This window comes from Phoenix dactylifera, chromosome 5 (genome assembly GCF_051530095.1).
Source record: "Phoenix dactylifera cultivar Ajwa chromosome 5, Ajwa_hap1_PhDact_Kaust_v1.1, whole genome shotgun sequence".
Lineage (NCBI taxonomy): Eukaryota > Viridiplantae > Streptophyta > Magnoliopsida > Arecales > Arecaceae > Phoenix > Phoenix dactylifera.
Genome location: NC_143194.1, coordinates 20,071,250 through 20,089,705, shown reverse-complemented (window position 1 = coordinate 20,089,705; position 18,456 = coordinate 20,071,250). Strand labels below are relative to the sequence as shown.

The 18,456-nt window shown below is 40.1% G+C and overlaps 1 non-coding gene across 1 annotated transcript; it reads right to left on the bottom strand.

The window, feature by feature from the left end:
- Positions 1–654: 654 nt before the first annotated feature.
- LOC120111436 (small nucleolar RNA R71) lies at positions 655–760 on the bottom strand. The gene has a single exon (XR_005512622.2). It is a non-coding gene; the product is annotated as a small nucleolar RNA R71 (small nucleolar RNA).
- Positions 761–18,456: the final 17,696 nt, after the last annotated feature.

Below are 18,456 nucleotides of genomic sequence, written 5' to 3'. Positions count from 1 at the left end.
TACCTGGGAGCTTACCTGGTCAACTCGGTTCATTAGACCGGATTGGAGGCTAGGGTGCCCTCTTCAAACCAGTTAGGAGCTGTCTAGTGATTTTAGGATAAAGACTAGGATTGATATGCTTTTCTCTTTTATTGCATGCTTGATTGATCGAGTACTAGTGTATGCACGGTAGTCGTTCTAGAGTACAAAACCTATTACCTTTTGACCCTGAAATAGAACGAACCCTTAGAAACATTCGAGCTAAGATCAAAACATTAGGATCATCCCCACCTCTTAAGATGGCTGAAGAACAACCCAAACTCCTGAGGGAGTACTTTACTCCCACTATTTACACTTCCCCATCTTGCATTCGATTACCTGAAGTAGCAGCTGTACAATATGAAATAAAGTCTAGTGTGATCCAAATGCTTCCATCTTTTTATGGGCTCACCAATGAAGATCCATATAAACACCTAGATGAATTCCTTGAAATTTGCACCACTGTCAAGATTCAGAATTTCACTGATGATGCTCTGAAACTTAGATTATTCCCCTTCTCCCTTAAAGATAGAGCCAAACAATGGCTGAATTCTTTAGAAGCTAACTCAATTCGTTCTTGGGATCAAATGCAACAAGAATTCCTTAAAAAATACTTTCCCATAGGAAGAACGAACCAGTTTAGACGTGCCATTACAAGCTTCTCCCAAACTGAGAGAGAAGAATTTCATGAAACTTGGGAGAGATTTAGGGACCTAATCCGTAAATGCCCTCATCATCAAATACCTAAGTGGCAACTAGTGCAATGTTTTTATGACGGATTGACAGAACGAAACCGTCAGATGATTGATGCCGCATGTGGGGGGACATTCATGCTTCAAAATGAGCATGAAGCATGGAAATTATTTGAAAATCTAAATGAAAACTCCCTCCACCATGCTTCATGTTCTCGTCAAGCACCCCCGAGTTCTCAAAGAAAAGGGACCATTTGTGAAATAAGTCATTCTATGGACCTGTCTAGCAAGGTAGATGCATCGTCCCATAAGATTGACCAACTGATGATAGGTGGGCATTACATGAACTCTTCCCAAGCACAAGTGTGTACTATTTGTTCTAGCCCATCCCACCCTATTCATGAGTGCCCTTCAGCGCCCCAATTCTCCGAACTCGTGCAAGAACACATCAATGCTGCTCAAACACTGCCTAGACCGGGTAATGACCCATTTTCCAATACATATAACCCGGGATGGCGAAATCATCCAAACTTTTCTTGGAAGCAGCAAGCTTCGAATACTGCCCAACCTTATTCCCAAAACTTTCCAAACCCTCAGAATTTTCAAACCCCACAAAATATTCATCCCTACCATCCCTCGACTCAATTTCAACACACTCCTCCTCCACCCCAAAGAAACACAGCCTTTGAGGAGAAAGTGTTGAACGCCCTTCAAGGTTTGGAAACCATTACATAATTGGTGCACTCTCACACGCAATCAATCGCCAAGCTAGAATCCCAGATGGGGCAACTAGCTAATGCACTGAACAAGCGAGAGGAAGGAAAGCTTCCAAGCCAACCACTAAGTAATCCTAGGGGACAATACATGGCTCAAGAAAATCAATTAAATACAATTCATCATGAACAAGCCAATGCTTTGACTACCCTAAGGAGTGGACGTATAATAGACAATAAGATTGGGAAGGATAACAATAAGGAAGGTGAAGAAGAGGATAGAAATGTATCAAATGAAAATCTAAAACCTTCTTCTTCTTCTTCAGCTAGTCCATCTTCTGCCAAAACTCACATCCCAAAGGCCCCATTTTCTGAAGCTCTTACTTCACCCTCACCATTTGGCAAAAAGGGAACTTCATTAGAAGAGATGATAGAGGTCTTCAAACAAGTTAAAATCAACCTCCCACTCCTTGATGCCTGATGAGAGCACAAAAGTGCGACCTACATATTATTAAAATTAGTGTTATTGTTAACCGATAATGATAAATTTACTGGATTAATATTATATTTGGGTTTAACATAGATTAGTATAAATTAAGGATAAAATGCACATTGAGTACAAATTTGACTTCAAATCGGGCCCGAGTCGGGTTCGGATCCGAGTCGGGTTTGGGTCCGAATCAGGTCCATTTCTTTTGTGCTTTTGGAAAATAATTTTGGGCAAATCTAAATTGGCTATGTCATAACTATAAGGTGCTGGGTGACCCATGACTTGAAAGAATTGCACTTGACCTCCAGCCAGGATAGATGACCCGTCTACAAGCCAAATTTCATATCAAACTATTTTTTTATCTATATGACTAATTGGACAAAACTTGGTGTCTCCCAGCTCCCATCTTACGAGGGAAAGGAAAATCCAAGCCGCCCGCAGTGCATCACCGCCCTTCCCTTGCTCCCGATCCAAGCGCGCCTGTGATCCCGTGCGAAAGAAGGGAAGAAGAAGGAATTCACCAGCCCGCGTCCCCACCTCCCGGAATCCCATCATCCACGGATCACGCTTCATCATCAGTCCACCGTGCCAGCCACCGTGCCAGTAAGCATCCCGTGATGCAAGCCGAGATCCAGTGCCAGCAACGCCCGCGCGTCTCTTTCCTCCAGCCGATCCGCACTGGATCCCTTCCACGATCGACTCCTCCCCGTCGATCCCGCTCCCAAACCAGCATCCGAAGAAGGAAGCCCCAGCCGTGATCCAATCTCCGGCGATCTCGAACCGCATCTCACTGCTTCCCGAATCAGCATCCATCGCATCCGTGTCAATCTCCTCCACGGATCATGCCAAGATCGCTCCTCCTCCGCCCAGCAGCCGTCCACGAAGCTTCCGCCCGAGATCACCGCATCCAGCTCCTCCCAGCGCCCGGATCACGCCAAGATCGACCTCCCCGCGTCCTCACCGCGTCTGCCATCTCCCTTCCGCATCAGGCGACCGTCCGCGGCTATAAGAAGAGAAGGAGGAAGAGAAAGGGGGGTGTGCTCGGTTGTGGGGGTGGGAACCAAAAGAGAGCTCGGTGGGAGAGAAGAAAGAAAAAAGAAACAGAGCATTGCTCTGTTCTTTTGGAGAAGAAAGAAAGAAAAAAAAATAATATTTTATGTTGTTCCACCGTGGGAGAGAAAGGGAGAAGTGTTCTTTTTGATTTTTTGTTATTTCTTTTCTTTATTTTATTTGCAGAAGAAAGGCAGCATCAAGCCACCAATCTTCATTTCTACCTTTGTAATCAATTTATTTTTATGAAATCTAGCAAAATTTCTTTCATGCAATCCCTGTTCTAGGTTCAAGTTAATTTCTGTTTTCTTTTTATGAAATCTTTTAATGCAATCCATTAATTTTTCTTTTATGCAATTCATGTTTTAGGTTAAGTTTAATTCCTGCAGTTTGTTTTATGCATTCAAAAATTCTCGTTTTAGTTGCAATTTATGAAATCTTCTTTCATGCAGTCTATGTTTCAGGCTTCAATCTCCCTAAGCACTGTTGTCATCCATTTTAATTTATGCAAAAAAAAAAACTCTTCTTTTCCATTAAATATATAAATGCTTTTTGAATCTAAGTACATGTCTTCTAGTTAATTTTAATTAAAAATCATTCTCCGGTAGACTAGAGAATCTATCAACATCCCCGGCGTAATGTTTTTCTTTTGATATTCAAAAATCGCTTTTGAATCCGAGTGAACATTTTTATTTTTAAGCAACTCCAATCGCCTCCCTGTGGATCGACCTCTTACGACCACTATTCTTCGAGTAGAACAGGTAAGAGTAAATTTAAATTCAAAATTTTGTTCGTCTAAGGCTCCCTTTCCTAGTAGACTACAAGACTCAAAGAAAAAATCTCAGTACGATGAAATAATGGAAGTCTTTAAAAATGTTCAAATAAATTTACCCTTCCTAGATGCCATCAGACAGATCCCCTCCTATACAAAATTCTTAAAAGACCTAACCACGGTGAAAAGGAAAATCAGTATTCCTAGACAAGCTGTGATGGCGGCACAAGCCTCATCTCTTATTCAACAACAGATTGCCCCAAAATACAAGGACCCTGGTTGCCCCACTGTTGAAATTAAAATAGGAGACACCATCATTCGGAGAGCCCTATTAGACTTAGGAGCAAGTGTAAACCTATTACCCTATTCTGTCTACACCGAACTAGGTTTGGGGAAATTAAAACCCACAAACATTACCTTGTCATTAGCAGATAGGACTGTGAAGTATCCCAAAGGAATTGTAGAGGATGTGATTGTAAAAGTTAATGAATTCTACTACCCTGTAGATTTTGTAGTCCTTGAAACTGAACCAGTAAAAAATCCAGAAAGTCACATCCCGGTGATCCTAGGTAGACCATTTTTGGCCACTTCAAATGCTGTGATTAGTTGCCGAAATGGAATAATGACTCTAGCCTTTGGGAACATGACTGTCCAGCTCAATGTTTTTCATAGTAGTAGTCAGTCAACTGAGATGGACGATTTGGAAGAAATTCACATGATTGAGAATATAATTAGCAGTTCTTTTGAAGAATCGAGTTATTCTGACTCATTAGAAAGATGTTTGGCTAATTTTGGTCAAGATTGTGTGTCAAGTCAAGAGGTTAATGCATTGTTAGATTCCATTCCAGTGATGGATACTAGCAGATGGGCCACCAAGTTTGAATCATTGCCTATTTCGGAATCTCAGCTAGTGTCATCCAATGTCAAACCTCCACAACTAGAACTTAAAGACCTTCCCGAAAACTTGAAGTATGCATTTCTTGGGGAAAACAAGACCTTACCTGTTATAATTGCATCGAATCTAACTAAAGAACAGGAAGAGAAGCTGTTAAGTATCCTTCAGAAGAATCAGGAAGCTATCGGTTGGTCTATAGCTGATATTAAGGGGATTAGTCCTTCTGTGGTCCAACATAAAATCCATCTAGAAGAAGATGCAAAAATTTCTAGAGAACCACAAAGGCGACTTAATCCAATCATGAAGGACGTAGTTCGAGCCGAGGTCATCAAGCTTTTAGATACAGGGATTATATACCCTATTTCTGATAGCCAGTGGGTGAGCCCAGTTCAAGTTGTACCCAAGAAATCTGGAATTACTGTGATCAAGAATGACCAAAATGAGTTAGTCCCAACTCGAATCCAAACTGGATGGCGAGTGTGCATCGACTACAGAAAGCTGAACGCCATGACTAGGAAAGACCACTTCCCACTACCCTTCATTGACCAAATGTTAGAACGTCTCGTTGGCCACTCTCATTACTGTTTTCTTGATGGTTATTCTGGATATAACCAAGTTCCAATTGCACGTGAGGATCAAGAGAAAACCACATTCACCTGTCCTTATGGCACTTTTGCCTATCGTCGCATGCCTTTTGGGTTATGCAATGCACCGGCTACATTCCAACGGTGTATGATGAGCATTTTCTCCGACATGGTGGAGAAATTTTTAGAAGTTTTTATGGATGACTTTTCTGTATTCGGATCTAATTTTAATGAATGTCTCCATCACTTGACCCTTGTTGTAGAACGATGTAAAGAGAAAAATTTAGTTCTTAACTGGGAAAAATGTCATTTTATGGTCCAATCAGGTATTGTTTTGGGACACATTGTGTCACAAAGGGGAATCGAGGTGGATAAAGCCAAAGTAGAATTAATTGCCAAGTTACCACCTCCCAAAACTGTTAGGGAAGTCAGATTCTTTTTAGGGCATGCGGGTTTTTACCGCCGCTTTATCAAGGATTTCAGTAAATTGTCGAAACCCTTATGCGATTTGTTGGCAAAAGATGCTACTTTTAATTTTTCGCCAATTTGTATAACTGCTTTCGAGAGACTAAAGTCTGAACTAACTTCAGCGCCCATCATAAGGAGTCCTGATTGGAGTCGTCCTTTTGAAATCATGTGTGATGCATCCGATTATGCCATAGGTGCTGTCTTAGGTCAGCGAGTAGAGAAGCTTCCCCATGTGATTCATTATGCAAGCAAAACTCTGAATGACGCCCAACTTAACTATTCTACCACTAAAAAAGAATTGTTGGCAGTGGTTTTTGCTCTAGATAAATTTCGTCCCTACCTGATAGGATCTAAGGTTCTTGTTTATTCCGATCATGCCGCCCTTAAGTACCTTCTCACAAAGAAGGATGCTAAGGCAAGGCTCATTCGTTGGATCCTATTGCTCCAGGAATTTGATCTCGAAATTCGAGATAAAAAGGGATCTGAAAATGTCGTAGCTGACCACTTGTCCAGATTAATTGTTGAATCATCTGGAGAATCCATGCCTGTGTCCGAGACCTTCCCTGATGAACAATTAATGATGATTTTCCATACCAATGTTCCATGGTATGCTGATGTAGTCAACTACCTTGTTACTGAACAAATGCCCAGCTCTTGGACCAAACAAGAAAAATTTCGCTTCCTAGCTCGTGTAAAATGGTATTTTTGGGATGAACCATACCTGTTCAAATACTGTCCTGATCAAATCATCAGACGATGCATCCCTGAACACGATCAAAGGAATGTCCTTTTCTTTTGTCATGACCACGCTTGTGGTGGTCATTTCAGTGGTAAAAAGACGGCTGCAAAAGTTTTGCAATGCAGATTCTATTGGCCCACACTATTTCATGACTCACACGAGTATTGCAAAGCATGTGACCGATGTCAAAGACTAGAAAAAATTTCAAGAAAAAATGAGATGCCCCTAAACCCAATCTTAATTATAGAAATCTTTGATGTTTGGGGTATTGATTTTATGGGTCCTTTTCCTATGTCATTTGGGCACCAGTACATACTCCTAGCTGTTGACTATGTATCTAAGTGGATTGAGGCTATCGCGTGTAAGACCAATGATCACAAAGTAGTGATCAAATTTCTTAAGGAGTCTGTCTTCGCTCGCTTTGGCACCCCTCGTGCTATCATTAGTGATGGGGGGAAACATTTTTGCAATAGAATTTTTAAAGCCCTTGCTAGGAAGTACAACATCACCCATAAAGTCGGTACACCATATCATCCACAAACGAGTGGACAAGTTGAGATTTCCAACAGAGAAATCAAGACCATCCTTGAGAAAACTGTCAATCCATCTCGAAAGGATTGGTCCCTTAGGTTAACAGATGCATTGTGGGCATATCGTACGGCCTACAAAAGACCAATTGGAATGTCCCCATACAGGATTGTCTATGGCAAGGCTTGCTATTTACCTGTCGAGTTAGAACACAAGGCCTATTGGGCAATCAAACGCTTAAATTTCGATCTCGACAAGGCGGAAGAACATAGAAAGCTTCAGCTTGACGAGCTTGAAGAAATTAGGAACGATGCTTACGAGTGTGTTAAGAAGTACAAGGATCGCATGAAAGTCATGCATGATAAAATGACTACTCGTAAAGAGTTTTACCAAGGACAAAAAGTTCTCTTATATGATTCTCGATTACATCTATTCCCTGGAAAACTTAAATCCCGCTGGACTGGCCCATACACGGTAGAGAAAGTACATCCGCATGGTGCGGTAGTAATATACAATACTAAAGATGGTAGGTCATTTCAAGTTAATGGACATCGTTTAAAACCATACCTTGAGTATTTGAGTCCAGAAGTCGAGGAGACACTTCTGACCGACCCTGTTTATCATGAATGAATTATAATTGTCTGGCTGAAGACATAAAACTTAGCGCTTTTGGGAGGCAACCCAACATATGAATATCTTCTATAAAAAAAAAAAATTACTAACATGCAGGTTTGGGAGATTTTGCCCCAATTTTCAATTTACCTACCCATATCAGGTAACTTCTCCTCTGTCCTCTTACTGCTTTAATTTTTCTTTAACATTGAGGACAATGTTAGATTTAGGTTTGGGGGTATTTTTAAGCATTTGGAATTTTATATAAAAAAAAATTAAAAAAATTTTTGAAAATTAAAAAAAATAAAAAAAAATAAATAAATAAATACAACACACAAGGTATATAAAATCTAAGAGCCCGATGACTAGTTGGAAGTAGTGCAAAGTGAGTTCTTTTTATTAAGTTCCTTTTAGTGAGTTGTAAGCTAATTAGTGTTTTGAATTTCACAACACATTTTGTTGCCCAGAGATGGTCACCCAAGAGGGGGGTGAATTGGGTGTTTTAAAAACTTTTTGCCTAATTAAAAATAAAACACACAAATATATGAACTAAAATAAAGATAAAGAGATAAGAAGAGACAACCACAAACACACGGTTTTATAGTGGTTCGGAGTCTTCACCGCTCCTACATCCACTCCCCAAAGCGCCTTTGGTAATTTCCACTATAATCCAAGATTACAGTACGGTAGTTTTGCGAGTTCACTACCCAACTCGTTGTTTTACACCGGGCTCACAACAAACCCTAAAACCCCCAATTTCTCTTAGGCTTGGGACGCCTTTCCCTTGTTCCAAGTCCCTTGACTGGAACAAGCACCACAATAAAAGAGTTTACAAAAGGAAATAAAAGCTCTAAGAAGCAAATATAACAATTATGAATAATGTAACCCGGAAGAATCCTTTTGCCGTTGGAAGCGTGGGAAATGTTGATTCTTTCGAGGTGGAGCGCGTAGGGTTGAGTGTGAGCTTCGAATCCCGAGCGCACAAGAGTGGTTGAGCTTGAAATCGCTTGGGAGACTTGAGAATACTTGATTTCCTTCCTTGAATGCACTCACTCCCTTGAGCTTTTCTTTCTAACTTCTCTCTTGAATGATCTAGCTTTTTGGTTGGTGAAGAGTTGTTCAGAACCACTTAAGAGGTCCCTTTTTATAGCCTAAAAAGCAAATATAGCCGTTAGAAACAAAAAGAGAAGGATTTGAAATTCAAACCAAACCTGAAAAGCTGTCAGTCGCGTCCCAGGCGCTCCGGGGACGTCTCCGCTACAACGAGGGACGTCTCGCCTACAGGATTTTACTTTTTATGTTGTCTAGGGTCGACTCGGCACTTTACGGGGACGTCTCGGCTTGTCTGCACTTTTTGAGTGGGGACGACTCCGCTGCCTTGGGGACGACTCCGCTTCTTTATCTCCGAAAGACATGTCCTCTGGAATTCCCTGAGAGAGTCGACTCCGCTCTTTCAGGGGACGTCTCGGCTCGTCTGCACTTTATGCATGGGGACGGCTCCGCTGTCTCAGGGTCGACTCCGCTGCCTTATCACCGAAAAAACCATTCTCTGGAAAACCCTGAGAGAGCCGTCTCGGCTATCTTGGGGACGACTCGGGAACTCTCCTTTTTACCTGCGGGGACGACTCGGCGTACAGTGGGGACGTCTCGCGCATATCTCTTGAAAACTGCCTTTCTGCCGCCACTGAGAGAGTCGACTCCGCTACTGAGAGAGTCGACTCCGCTAACGCGGGGACGACTCGGCAGGTGCCGGGGACGTCTCCAAGTGTGCCAGTTCTTCCTGTTTGTGCCAGAGACGTCTCTGAAACTATCAGGAGACGTCTCGGCTGTCCCTGAACTTTTTCATTAACTCAAAATGTTCTTCAATGAATTCATAAAAATTATGGAAACTTGCCTAGACATTTCTCAACAATATTCTAGATAAAACACATGAATTCCTTAATTAAACTGTTAAGATATAATGGAATTATGCTCTAGTGTTTTGTATTCATCAAAATCCATTAGGGGGTCAACAATCTCCCCCTTTTTGATGATGACAAAACACTGAGTATATGCAAAATTTGAAATTTAAACATATACACAGTATTTGATCAGATGTACAAGTATAATATTTTGGCCTAGATACAATGTGCATCACTCAATTCAGTTCTTTCCTTGTGCATAAGATTGATCTTTATAGTTCTTAAATGATTTTGGCATATGAACTGAGTTTGAATCAAGTTAAAATGAAATATTGATACTGAAGATAATTGAAAGCTAGATTCTTTTTGACTCCCCCTTTCTTTTCCAGAAGGGCAATTATCTTAAAATCAATATTCTTCAATTTTATCTTTCCTAATTCAACTTTGGAGTATGATTAAAAAATTTTGCATTCCATATTCAATATCCATGTCTACTCCCCCTTTCAATATCTCCATATTCAATATCTATTATAAATTTTGCATTCCATAAATTTTGCATTCCATATACTATCTTCTCCCCCTTTTTGTCAGCAACATGAAGGGGACAAATTATCCTTAGGTGCTTAAGACTCAATTTATAGTGGAATTCAGCATTCATTTTACTCAAGGATATTCAAGTTGTGCTCCCCCTGTCCAAGTCATTTCTATTAATGTATTCATATCACTCCCCCTTTGTTTTGGAATTCATTTCAGACTTATCTTTTAGTTTAACATAGTTATCACAAGATGTGCTCCCCCTGTTTTATGTGCATTGTTTCTTTGTATCAAATTTGAACACTCAAGGTATGTGGTAAGATTTTTATGGCATATCATACAATCACATACACAATCACAGAAACACATACGCAGAATTGGCAATGTACACAAAGTGTTCAAAAGAGATTGTATTCATTCATATGTCATCATAAACCTTTGAAGTCAGTACATAGTCAAAAGAAGAAATCATTACAAGTATTGATTTCTAATACAAAAGGTGTTTCAAAATAGCCTAGGATTTACAAAAAGAAGATCCTACAAGATATCCATCATCGGCGACGTTGCTCATGGGGCCTACTAGATGTACTTTGTGCATAAGCCTTACAAGCTGCATCTATGAATGCATTGATGGAATCCATGAGGGTCTTAAATTAATCTCCCTGTGACTTGTGGAAACCTGCCACAAGTGCTTCAAATTCTATGGTTGCCATTTCAATTCTCCCTCTGAGTTGGGCAACCAAGGTGCCCACGTTGCCATCTGGTTTTGTCAGCTCTTTGAGACTCTTGGAAATGCTCTTCAAGCTGTCCTTGAGCTCTAATGATCTGATGGTTTGGGTGGCACCCATACCAATTATCTCTTGTGTTGTAGCTTCAATCTGACTTCTAATATCCTTCATCTCTTGTAGAAGCCTTTCATGTGAAGCTCTGATGGGGGCCAACTCTGTGGAGATCATGGATCTCATCTCCTCCCTCATCTGCTGGCAAATGGCAGATGCTAAGGTGCGCATCTGATCTTCTGATAGGAAGGAGGGCCCACTGACTGGAGGAGGTGGTGGCATGGACGTGGAAGGTCCAGCTGAGCTGGAGGGAATATCAGGGATGTTCATGTGGCTAGGTGGAGGAGAGTGATGGTCAGACTCATGATGTGGGATTTCAGGCTCTATGGTTTGTGCTTTTCTTTTTGGAACCTTGACCCACGACCCATCTATCTTATGAAACTCCATTCTTCTCATTGTGCCCTCATTATAGTAGTCGGTGTTTCTCAAGGCCTTTGTAGGTTCATTTGTTGGAATGGGAACCTTGAAGTGTTTAAAGATTAAGGTAAAGATCATGCCATAGGGTATACTAAACCTAGAATACCTATGACATAGGGCAATGTAATTTAGCATGAGTCTAGGAAGGTTTAGAGGGATCCCTTGTAGGATATGATGCATAATAGCTAAGTCACGCTCCGAAACAAAATCGAAGCGACCGGTTTTGGGAAACAAGACCCGGTTGACAATACTTAAAAGTAATCTCATTTCGGCGTTTAGGTCTTGGGAGTTGATAACATCAAGAGGGCCGCAGTCCTCTTGTCCTAACAGCAGATTTAGGGCTAATTCCCTTTGGGGAAGTGAGGTTGGAGCCTCACCGTCCTTAGGGATTTGTAGGACAGTGGATAGGACATCTTCATTTACTTCCACTAATGTCCCCCGGACACATCCAGTGTACCCTTGGTCCCCTAATGCCATATTGCTAAAAAACTCTCTAACTAGGCCGGGATAGGTCGAGGTATTTAGTGTGCAAAGGTGCTCCCACCCTTGAGCTCGGAGTCTCTCTCCAATAGAGAACCCCTCATGATCTAAAAAGGAGAAATCGATGTACCTACCAGTCGTGACTGTGCGATTTGCACAGGAAATCGTCGTGGTCGGCGGAGCAACCGGAGGAGAAGGCGCGGAGGGTTCTTCCCGCCGTTCCTCACCGTCGGCCGCTACTCTAGGTCGCCTCCCACGGGTTGTCCTAGCTTTCTTTGGTGCCATGGATGCTAGGGTTTGTGATTTAGAGCAAACGGAGGCTGGGATTTGAGGTGGAGAGCAAATGGAGGCTAGGGTTTTCCGTTTTGGTCGGGAATGAGGGAGAAAGCTCGAGTCGGCTCGAGCGATTTCGACCTATTTAAAAAGCCCTCATTCGGTCCCCGAGACGTCTCCGCGACTAAGGCGAGACGTCTCCCCTTGGGGGGACGTCTCTGCGATTTGCCAGAGACGTCTCCGGCACTGAAAAATTTCAGACTATATTCTATCTTCTCCCAATTTTGTTTAATTACCCTAATCAATATGATCTCTTTTGATAAACTTAGAGTGAATTTGTTTGTGATCCTCCCCCTTAATGATACAACCTATAATAATTTGATAAAATTTTTTTTTTGAATTATTAATATTGAAATGAGGAATGTTTGACCAAATTTCGAATACCTATGAAATAGGTTCTGAAAATATCTCCATGAAGAGTCCAAGGGAGGGTAACCATCCTCCGGAAAGTCAAACAGTTCGTCATTTAGCTTAAATGAATTCATGTTTTCACTTATGTCTACCTTGAGGTTGATTACTAGTTTGAGTAGCAAAGTAATCCAATACAAATTCAACTCATTTGCTAGGATCATACAAGCTCAAGGCATTCCTTAAGAAATTGAATCTTTCTTTACAAAGGGGCTTTGTAAAGATATCAGCTAATTAATTTTCTGTACATACATATTCAATCATCACATCATTTTTCAGCACATGATCCCTAATAAAATGATGCCTAATCTCTATATGCTTTGACTTAGAGTGTTGGACAGAATTTTTTGTTAAATTAATTGCACTTGTATTATCACATTTAATTGGTATATTATCCATTTTGATACCGAAGTCTTCAAGTTGTTGCTTAATTCAAAGAACTTGGGCACAACAGCTTCCAGCTGCAATGTACTCAGCCTCAGCTGTGGACAAAGCAACTGAATTTTGTTTCTTGCTAAACCAAGAAACCAAATTGGCACCCAAGAATTGACATGTGCCACTTGTGCTTTTTCTGTCGAGTTTGCACCCGGCAAAATCAGCATCGGAATAAGCAATTAAGTTTATGTCAGATTATTTAGAATACCATAAGCCTACATTAGATGTCCCTACTAGATATCTAAAAATTCTCTTAACAGCTTGCAAGTGTGATTCCTTAGGACATGCTTGGTATCTAGCACACATACAAACACTGAATAATATATCTGGTCTACTAGCAGTAAGATAAAGTAGAGAGCCTATCATACCTCTGTATAATTTGCAGTCTATACTTTTATCTTTTTCATCTTTGTCTAGCTTGCAACTTGAGCCCATGGGTGTGCTGATTTCCTTTGCATCCTTCATCTTGAATTTTTCCAGCATTTCCTTGATGTATTTGGACTGACTGATGAAGATGCCTTCCTCTGATTGTTTTATTTGTAACCCAAGGAAGAAGTTGAGCTCACCCATCATGCTCATTTCAAATTCTCCCTGCATAAGCTTGGCAAACTCTTGACAAAGACTATCATTAGTAGCACCAAAAATTATATCATCCACATAAATTTGTACAAGCAATAAGTCATTTCCTTTTCTTTTAATAAAGAGGGTTTTGTCTACATTTCCTCTCTTGAATTTGTTCTCAATTAGGAAATTACTTAACCTTTCATACCATGCCCTAGGGGCTTGCTTAAGTCCATACAATGCTTTATGCAATTTATAAACATAATCTGGATGTAAGTGATTTTCAAAACCTGGAGGTTGTCCTACATAAACTTCCTCCATTATATAGCCATTTAAAAATGCACTTTTTACATCCATTTGATAAAGTTTAAAATCCATGAAGCATGCATATGCTAAAAGTAGTCTAATAGCCTCTAATCTAGCAACAGGAGCAAAAGTTTCGTCAAAATCTATTCCTTCCTCCTGATTATATCCTTTGGCCACTAGCCTAGCTTTGTTTCTTATTACTATTCCATCTTCATCTAGTTTATTTCTATACACCCACTTGGTACCTATAATTGAAACATTAGGGGGTCTTTTCATTAGAGTCCAAACTTCATTTCTTTCGAATTGATTTAATTCCTCTTGCATAGCATTCATCCAATTATCATCTTTTTCAGCTTCTTCTAGTGATTTAGGCTCTATTTGTGATACGAAAGCAAGGTAATTACTAGTGTTTCTTAAAGAGGATCTAGTTCTTATACCTTGTGAAGGATCACCAAGGATTAGATCCTTTGGATGACCATGTGCATACCTCCATTCTTTAGAAAAATCTTGAATTTTTGATGGAGGTTGACCTTCTTCATCTTGCTGATTTGTATCTTCCTTGACCTCATCCTCATGTTGTTTGTCTTGTATGGAGAATTCCTTTATTCGGTCTTCAAGTATACCTGCATCACCATCTTCTTCTTTTCTAGAAGAATCTCCATTAGTTTCATCAAAAACAACATGAATGGATTCTTCAACAACGAGAGTTCTCTTGTTGAAGACCCTGTATGCTCTACTAGATGAGGAATAACCTAAGAAGATCTCCTCATCTGATTTAGCACTAAATTTACTGAGATTGTCCTTTCCATTATTCAAAATAAAGCATCGACAACCGAAAACATGAAAATAACTTATATTTGGTTTCTTACCTTTTATCAATTCATACGGTGTTTTCTTTAAGATGGATCTAACTAAAGCACGATTTAAGATATAACATGAGGTATTTATTGCTTCAGCCCAGAAATACTTTGGTAGATCCGATTCGCACAACATGGTACGAGCCATATCTGCTAGTGTGCGATTCTTCCTTTCTACCACCCCATTTTGTTGGGGTGTCCTAGGTGCCGAGAAATTGTGATTGATACCATTTTCGTCACAAAACTTTTCAAAGTGGTGATTTTCAAACTCGGTACCATGATCACTCCTAATTGCTTTTAGTTTAAGATTGAGTTCATTCGAAACCTTATTATGAAACTTGACAAAAGCGAGAAAGGACTCATCTTTGTGTGCAAGAAATGAAACCCATGTAAAACGTGAAAAATCATCAACAATGACAAGACCAAATTTCTTACCCCCTAGACTAGCAGTTCTAGTGGGTCCAAACAAATCCATGTGAATTAGTTCTAAGGGTTTTGATGTTGAGACTATATTCTTAGACTTGAAAGAACTTCTTGTTTGTTTCCCTAATTGACATGCCGCATAAATTTTATTCTTTTCAAAGTCTATTTTTGGTAGTCCTTTGACTAGATCCTTTGTGATCAATTTAGAGATTAAATCCATGCTAGCATGCCCTAACCTACGATGCCATAACCAACTAGTCTCATTGACTTTGGGATTCATGGCTACAAGACATTGGCCATCCCTCATGGTGAGATCATCAAGATCTACCATGTAAACGTTTCCATTCCTATGTCCTGTGAGTATGATCTCATTATCAATTGGACTATTAATTATGCATAGTGATGATTCAAATGACACTTTAAAGCCCTTGTCACAAAATTGACTTATACTTAATAAATTATGTTTTAGTCCATTAACTAACAATACATTATCTATAAATGAGGAGGGTGATATGGAGATTTTACCAACACCAATAATTCGACCTTTAGCATTGTCTCCAAATGTGACTACTCCTCCTTCTTTTGATTCCAAGGTGACGAAGAGACTCTTGTCACCGGTCATATGCCTTGAGCAACCACTATCAAGATACCACATTCTCTTTCTATTTCCGGCTGCAAGGCATATCTGCAAAATGATCATGTGAAGCTCTTAGGTACCCAAGTTATCTTGGGTCCTTCGTGGTTAGTGTAGTTGACTCCCTTAGGCACCCATACTTTAGTTATGTTTTTAGCTTTTACAAATGTACCCATGTTAGTTTGGATTTTTCTTTGAATACAAGAGTAGGCTTTATGTCCGTTCTTTCCACAAAGAAAGCATGTTGGTTTTTCAGTTTTTACGTCTTTTGCTTTTACAAAGAAATTCTTTAGATACTTTTGTTGCTTATTAGTTTTATATCCTAATCCAGCTTTATTGAAAACAGCTCTTTGATTTGAAAGAATAAGATTTAATTTTTCAGAGCTTTGTGTGAATTTTTCAACAATTGGCTTGTACTTATGTACCTCATTCTTAAGATTCAAATTTTCTTTAACTAGTTCTTTCATATCTTTTTTAAGAGATTCAACAGTTTGCGCAAGTGAGGTATTACTATTGAGTAGGAAATTTACTTTTAGATTTAATTTCTTGATTAGTGTTTTTGCCTTTTCATTTTCAGTGCTAAGTCTTGAATTTTCGATTTTTAGGTTAGTAGTGTTCATATTTTTAACGCTCTCCTTTTCAATTAATAGGTTTTCAATATTTTCCTTTAGTTTTTGATTTGAGGCTTTTAATTCTTTATTCTTTGCTCCTAACATACTACAATCACCCATAAGTTCTTGAAAAGCATCATATAATTCTTCTAAAGTAAAATTTATAGTTGGGTTTTGACATACCTCGTCATCTTCGAGCGCCATGAAGCATAGATTGGCGGTCTCTTCCTTCTCTTCCTCGGAGGATGATGTGTCACTGTCATCCCATGTTGCCTTCAATGCCTTTTTCTTCTTCTTTCCAAAATGCTTCTTTTGTTGTGGGCATTCGGAACGAATATGTCCCGGTCTCTTGCAGTCATAGCATACGATTGGGTCTCTTTCTTTTTCTTTTTCTTTTTTCCAATCATTTCTCCCTCCAAATTTCTTTCTTGGGAATGGTTTCTTTCTTCTCATGAACTTTTTAAATTTCCTTACTATCAAACCCAAGTCCTCATCTTGACTTTCTTCTTCACTCTCACTGCTCTCTTCTTCACATACACTTGAGGTAGCCTTGAGTGCGATTGTCTTTTTCTTTGGCAACTCTTCTTCATGCTGCTTCATCGTGAGCTCATGCGTCATCAATGAGCCCAAGAGTTGTTCTAGCCCCAAGGTGTTGAGGTCTTTGGCTTCTACAATCGCCGTGACCTTTGCTTCCCATGCTTTTGGCAGTGACCTGAGAATTTTACTCACAAGTTCGGGGTTAGTGTAAGATTTGCCCAAGCTTTTTAGACCATTAATAATTTCGGTAAAACGTGTAAACATGCATGTGATGGTTTCATTAGGTTCCATCTTAAACAATTCATACTTGTGAACTAGAATGTTCACTTTGGACTCTTTGACTTGATTTGTACCCTCGTGGGTAACTTCAAGCCAATCCCATATTTCCTTAGCGGAACTGCATGTAGAGACTCTATTGAACTCATTTACATCTAGAGAACAAAATAATGAGTTCATGGCTCTAGAATTGAGTTGAGCCATCCTATCATCATTCTCATCCCAATCCTCCTCAGGTTTGGGAACTCGAATGCCATTCACCACGTGTGATGGTTCTTGTGGTCCCTTGACTATAACCCTCCACAAGGCATAGTCTTGTGCTTGAATGAAAATTCTCATTCTCGTCTTCCAATAGGTATAATTTGTCCCATTGAAGAGTGGAGGTCTATTGGTTGCTTGCCCCTCGGCAGGAACATTGTTAAAGGGTGTTGCCATCTAGATCTTTGGCTAAGACGGTTAGGTCTTTCAAGAAATATACAGAGCACCCGCTCTGATACCACTTGTTGCCCAGAGATGGTCACCCAAGAGGGGGGTGAATTGGGTGTTTTAAAAACTTTTTGCCTAATTAAAAATAAAACACACAAATATATGAACTAAAATAAAGATAAAGAGATAAGAAGAGACAACCACAAACACACGGTTTTATAGTGGTTCGGGGCCTTCACCGCTCCTACATCCACTCCCCAAAGCGCCTTTGGAAATTTCCACTATAATCCAAGATTACAGTACGGTAGTTTTGCGAGTTCACTACCCAACTCGTTGTTTTACACCGGGCTCACAACAAACCCTAAAACCCCCAATTTCTCTTAGGCTTGGGACGCCTTTCCCTTGTTCCAAGTCCCTTGACTGGAACAAGCACCACAATAAAAGAGTTTACAAAAGGAAATAAAAGCTCTAAGAAGCAAATATAACAATTATGAATAATGTAACCCGGAAGAATCCTTTTGCCGTTGGAAGCGTGGGAAATGTTGATTCTTCCGAGGTGGAGCGCGTAGGGTTGAGTGTGAGCTTCGAATCCCGAGCGCACAAGAGTGGTTGAGCTTGAAATCGCTTGGGAGACTTGAGAATACTTGATTTCCTTCCTTGAATGCACTCACTCCCTTGAGCTTTTCTTTCTAACTTCTCTCTTGAATGATCTAGCTTTTTGGTTGGTGAAGAGTTGTTCAGAACCACTTAAGAGGTCCCTTTTTATAGCCCAAAAAGCAAATATAGCCGTTAGAAACAAAAAGAGAAGGATTTGAAATTCAAACCAAACCTGAAAAGCTGTCAGTCGCGTCCCAGGCGCTCCGGGGACGTCTCCGCTACAACGAGGGACGTCTCGCCTACAGGATTTTACTTTTTAT